At 44.4% G+C, this 6000-nt stretch overlaps 1 non-coding gene across 1 annotated transcript; it reads right to left on the reverse strand.

The window, feature by feature from the left end:
* Window positions 1-102: 102 nt before the first annotated feature.
* Trnal-aag (transfer RNA leucine (anticodon AAG)) lies at window positions 103-184 on the reverse strand. Its single transcript has one exon. It is a non-coding gene; the product is annotated as a tRNA-Leu (tRNA).
* Between the last annotated feature and the right edge of the window lie 5816 nt (window positions 185-6000).

Below are 6000 nucleotides of genomic sequence, written 5' to 3' on the forward strand. Positions count from 1 at the left end.
TAGTTGTAATTATAATGTCGTAAATCGATTTGGAGCAAACGGTAATAAGCGAAAACGAAAAAAAAGAAAGAGACTTCTCACGAAATTAATATTTAAAAAAATTGGCAACGGTGGGATTCGAACCCACGCCTCCGAAGAGACTGGTGCCTTAAACCAGCGCCTTAGACCGCTCGGCCACGTTACCATCTGTCAGAAGGTTTTCCTGCAGTCATATTTTCCTGGATTCATATACGGTCAATATTTTAATACGTAAATTTATGAAAACACATAAAAATGAGTGCGTTTATACTTGAAAAAAAGAAAAACGAACGTAGCTTCGTGTATTAATAACGTCGTGTCCGACGCGTTGCATTCGAAATTCCAACGCAGAGAAATAAAATAAATTTGTAAATAATATTTGACTGTCGAAAAGCTCGTTGGATCATATACGATTAGAATCTAAATGTCAGTCGAGTTCATTGATCGCAAGCAATAGACAGCGTAATGAATATTTCAAACGCCTTCGGTAAAGAAAGTTTGACGACTCTTGTTCGTACTTTCGGTAACGCGAACTTGAAAATTGTCTTCGGCGGCAAATAAAATGTATGTATAGACAGTATTTATGTCTTACAATTAATGAAACTACGGGACTTAATGCAAAGTAAGACTGATGATTTTTTTGCTCTCCGAAAAATGTGTCTTCGCCTGATCGTATGATTGAGTTCGTGTTCTCCCTGCAGTTAATTAAAAAAAAAAAAAACCTTGTCTAATGGGCACTCTCGCGAGATGCATGCGGCATCAGGATCTTTGACTGCGCCGCTGTTATCGTGGGCGTAGATATCACGCGGATTAAACAAAGACTGTCTTCGGGCGGGGCTTTCGATCGGCGTGCATCGCGCAGGCGTTACCGGAATTTCGACCCGCGTCACGTCGACGTGGACCCCCTCGTCGCGAGCGGGAGACGCGCGCACGGGATCCGCGTACGCGTGTATTTATACGTGTACACGACGGAGCGTTTCATGCGCGCCTTGCTCGGTAAAGAGAAAGAGAGGACGCGAGCGCGTTCACATTTTTTTTTTTTTTTCCTATTCCGCGTCGGCCATTTTGCTGCGACCGGCTTAATATGCGCCGCTCATTTTCTCCGCTCGCGCCCGCCTGTAACTCTATATCCGCGCGACGAGGCGCAATTGTCGCGTCCCCGCGTCGATTCTTTGTCCGCTTCTCTCGATCGGAAGAGAGAGAGAGAGAGAGAGAAAGAGAGAGAGGATTTCCCTCGCCCTCCTCGCGCGGCTAGAAATCGCGCGGCCGGCTCTCATTCTCGCGGATTGCCCGAGGATCCGGCGATCCACGCTGCCGCCGCCGCTGTCGGCGACAGGTGGCCCTCGCAAATTGAAAATTAATCCAATCAGATCGTGTCTCCGTCTGCCGCTTGTACGCCAAGCGTAGGGCTTCTGCGAGCGCAATACGCGATATCGTGAAACACGCTTCGTGCTCTGAAACCTATTCGCGTTTATGCGACTGTCATCCAGAAACGCGTCGTATCGTTTAGGATTAGATTGGCATCGAGTCGTTTGACATTTCTAAAACACGCGCGCTGGAACGTCTTCTCTGGTAACCCGTCACCAGTTGCACGCGATAAAAAAAGGCGCCGCGAGTCTAAGAATTATCAGGACAATGGTTAACGCGTTTCGTAACGACGCAGAGAACGCAGGACCAAGTGGAACCTATCGCGGAGACAATTCTCCCATTCGTCACGTCTCAGAACCGTCGAGATTTTACGTGCGGCGAAGGCCGTGCTAGGATTCGAACTCTATTAATTAAGGCCTCGCTTTTCTCACCCCTTCAATTCCCTTGAATCGCGTTTACGGAACGAGACACGCCACTCGTTCGGGGCTTTGTGTTTCGCGGCGGCTTGTGATTAACCGCATTGTGTCGATTAACCGCGACGCGTCTCGCGAGGGCCGAGTACTCGCGCCCGCCGGAGCGGAGCGGAACGGATCGGAGCGGAAAGGAACGAGGGCGCCGAAATTAATCATTTCAACAGCTGCTGCGTCGCATTAGCGGCAGCGGATAAGACAAATGAACGTCGTGGAGCTTGTTAAGACGTAATCCGAGAGATGTGTCTGCGCCGCCTCCCGCTTCCACCTCCGTCGTCCCTCGTAACATCGACGACGTCGTCGTCGTCGCCGCACATCCGCCGTCGTCTCTCTCATCCGGGATTAGACGCTCCTACACCACGGGCGACTATTTTCTCTGGCGATCCCCCTCTGTTTATCAGCTACCTTGGAGCTCCACTTTCATCGCCGTCTCTCAGACAGCTCGTCGTATTTCGCCTCCAACAACGCATTACAGATATAGCAATCGCGCCGTTAATCGTGTTTAATGAGCTGAGCTCGGATTATCGCCCCAGCGCCTTTCCGAGGACGAGAGAAATTAATGATAGCGTTATCGGAGCAATTTAGAGAGCAAGCGAAAGGAGAGAAAGCTACCCGCCGAGAGGAGCTTTTTATAATTTTATACGATCAATTACACGTAGCGTATGAAATATACATTAATTGGGTACGCGCGTAACAATTTCGTCGTTTCAGTCACGTAAATTACGAATCGAGAACGATTGCAGCGATACGTGACGCTCGTGATATCAGTAAGAGGGTGGAAAAATAGTTTTTTTTTTTTGCGATACTTTTTTTTTTTTCCTTTTTGTCCCCCCCGTCGATTGTCAAAGGATGACCGTATCGTCGAAACGCGCAGATAGGATCGTTCCGGTTGGAGTAGACGTCGAGAAACGTGACGTTCCGCGTTTCGTGCTTGATTCGTGCGTCTCTGATGACAGATAGTGTCAATGCGGGTACCATTCGACGGACCGCTGCGTGCGAATCACGTCGTGTGATCTTCACCTGGCTCGCGCGAACGACAATGCGAGATACGATTGCATCGCGAAATATATTCCCATCTTTTTCAGAGAAATATACCGAGTCTGGGAGAAAAGTATCTCGGAAACCGTGAAGGGAACCCGAATATCGCGTTCGCGAATTTCGCTATCTGAATACTACTTTCATGTCGCTTTTTATATCAACGTAATATACCTTCGATATTAAATCGCTACTGCAGCGAATTCAGACTCGATGGAAAATAATGGTCGCGTCGTGAAATATCTAAGTAACTGTAATTATTTCAAAAGCAACAGCGTTGAATAAATTCATAATTTGAAAAGTAATAACTGCGGAAATAATTTAATTTGCATACGTGTGCGTATTACCAAAAATTATCACGCTCGTGTAGGAAAAAGAAATGCTGATTGACGCCATTAGAGATTGATATGAGCCCGAGAAAAGCCGACTTCCAGAATTGATTCGTTAAAGTGCCATGCCGCTCGCCGCCATAGGGTGATTTTAATTATCAGCGAGTGCATTATCAGCGAAGTGCGACTACGTGGAGCACTTTGTATATAGAAATCGACCTTTCAAATACGGGTACACGTAGTCGACGACGTTCTTCGATTCTACTTCGCTTTTGTCGGGCCGAGTATTGCGCCTCTCCATTTTGTCATCCCCCAGCGGGGTTTCAATGTTGTAACCATGGAGACGTCGCGTTTCCGCAAGGGGAACGTGTAAAGGGTGTCGGCCGTACGTATGCAAGTATGGAGAGACTGCCATTGTTAAAACTTACGCGCGTATCACATTTACGATGTCGCATTAAAAATGCCACGTTTTTTTTACGTTTTTTTAATCCACTCTAATATAATAAAAAGAATCATACATTTGGAGAAATTAGTAATGAAAAATTCTATCGGCACCTCGTGGATTTATTGCGCACGTGACGTTAATTATATTAAAAACATTTTTGTAAAAATTATATTAATACATAATATTATTAGCAGTACAAAAACTTTATGCTATGTATGCTTACGTAATATTATTTTATACGCAACGTTAGTAAAAATTGCGTCGTCAGGAAATATTACGTAAGATACGGTTGACGAGAAAATTTGCTCTCGAAACTGTCAATCATCTACGAGCCGCGGCGTGTTCTCGGCGTTAAATGGCCAATGAGTTTCATAGGAGCCATTAAGGGGCCCTTGATTCGTAATGAGACTCTGGAGGAGAGCTTTATGATTATATCCACCATTAGGACAATAGAGAATAATAGCTAGAGAAAGAGACAGAAAGAAAGAAAGACGAAGTGGAGAGTATCGGAATCGAAAAGTATCTTTGATTGATTGCAAACTTTATTAGTTTCCTGTTTAAATATTATTTGTATATCTGCGCCATTAAATTTATAATAATACGCGACACACACTTATGCAAATTAAAAAATATCGTTATTCTTAAAAATAATTTTTTTCCAAGTTTTTGGAATTTTAAGATTTATTCGATCGACACGTATTTAAATCATTAATTTTTATTTAATTAATATGCGCGTAAAGCTTTTATTTTAAAAACAATTGGCAACATTTTCACGTTTAGTTTAATAAAACTTTTAAAAAGATCCGTACGTCGCATGAAATCGGCGAATATTATTTTCCTTTGTGTCGCACATGTTGCGTCGATTCGTTCTCGCGCGTATCGGCAAAATTCACACGGCGGCCGGAAAAAAGCGTCGCTGTATTCGTAAGCGAAGGAACCGTTTGTTAGTTCTGGGCCATGTCACGAACGCAATTAGTGAGTGATTCGTCAAGCACTGCAAAGTCCTTCACAGTAATAGCAAAGGACCCTTCAGCCGCTGAAGTGTCCTTCCGGTAGCGACTGCATTTTGATTTGCGACCCGGCGCACTTCCTTAAAGTGCAAGTTCGCTTTGGCACAAGCAAGCGAGCCTAACGATCTTTCATCCGCGCGTGCTATTATTTCTCACCTCCCTGCTCGAACGAATAAACACGAACGCAGAAATTCACCCGTCTACCAAACGCCTGCTAACTCAAATGTAACAAATCTACGCGCGATTCGATTTACTTATTGCTGAAAAATTACCCGTTTCTTCCCGTCCGCTTTTTAAACCTACTGATAACGTCCCTTATTAACTGTCCGTTATACATTCGATTCTCAATATCATTGTATTCTCGAGGGTAAGATTTATTCAAGTTTTTCCAGCGAGTTATAGATTACATTCGGCGATTGATACGCAGTTTTTCGGCGGGTAAGACGACCGGCGTTTCATTGAGAACACCTCTGCTACTTGGCCGTTTTGCGTTTCAGAATTTTGACGTCGTAAGCATAGCGAGCTGCATCTTTTCTTTTTTTTTTTTTTTTACCTATACGGGGTGTAGAGACGAGTGGAGAAAAAGATCACCGGTCGCTGTTTATACGCACGAGAAAAAGCGTGTGGCGAAGGTGGTTTCGGCATAGGACTCGTTGCAATCGGACTCCCATTAAAGTAACACCCATTGTTGCCAAAAACGAGCATTGTGACGGCATTATTGTGCGCGGCGAAGACGCATTGAAATTCACTGCGCCATTCTCATGGCGAGCACCGTTTCTCGGCGCCTCGTAGAACGACACCTGGTAGGTGTAAAGTTGCCGCCATTTTCTATTATAAAGATAATTTGATACATATCACGACTGGAGGCTTACGGAGGGTCCTGCCGTTCTCGGAGAACAGGCTCGGGAATGTTGCACACATATCTCGCGGTTTTGGGTTGCTTCAGCGTCGAAATAATCGCGAGAAAAAAAAAAAAAAAAAAAAAAAAATTACGACTGTCACGTATTTTATTTGTAATTTTTGACCCGTATTTTGCAAAAATTACACGCGCGGTTAATTGAAGCAGAACATATTTGAGAGTAATAATTGTGTTTAAATAATAATTATTGGTATTATTAATTAATTCAAATAAGCCGGAATAAGTGCGATATCGTATTAATATCGTGCCTGCAAAACGTATCAGATCTTCGGGCGAAAGTTTCGTGCGAGTTTTCTCGTGCGTGCCGCAATTAATTCTTCCGCTAATATATTTCTAAGGACGTAACGGTGCGCGATTAATTAGCCGTATCGACGCCGCCGGCTTCTCCATGGCACCCGAAGGCGGA

This window comes from Cardiocondyla obscurior, linkage group LG19 (genome assembly GCF_019399895.1).
Source record: "Cardiocondyla obscurior isolate alpha-2009 linkage group LG19, Cobs3.1, whole genome shotgun sequence".
Classification (NCBI taxonomy): Eukaryota; Metazoa; Arthropoda; class Insecta; order Hymenoptera; family Formicidae; genus Cardiocondyla; species Cardiocondyla obscurior.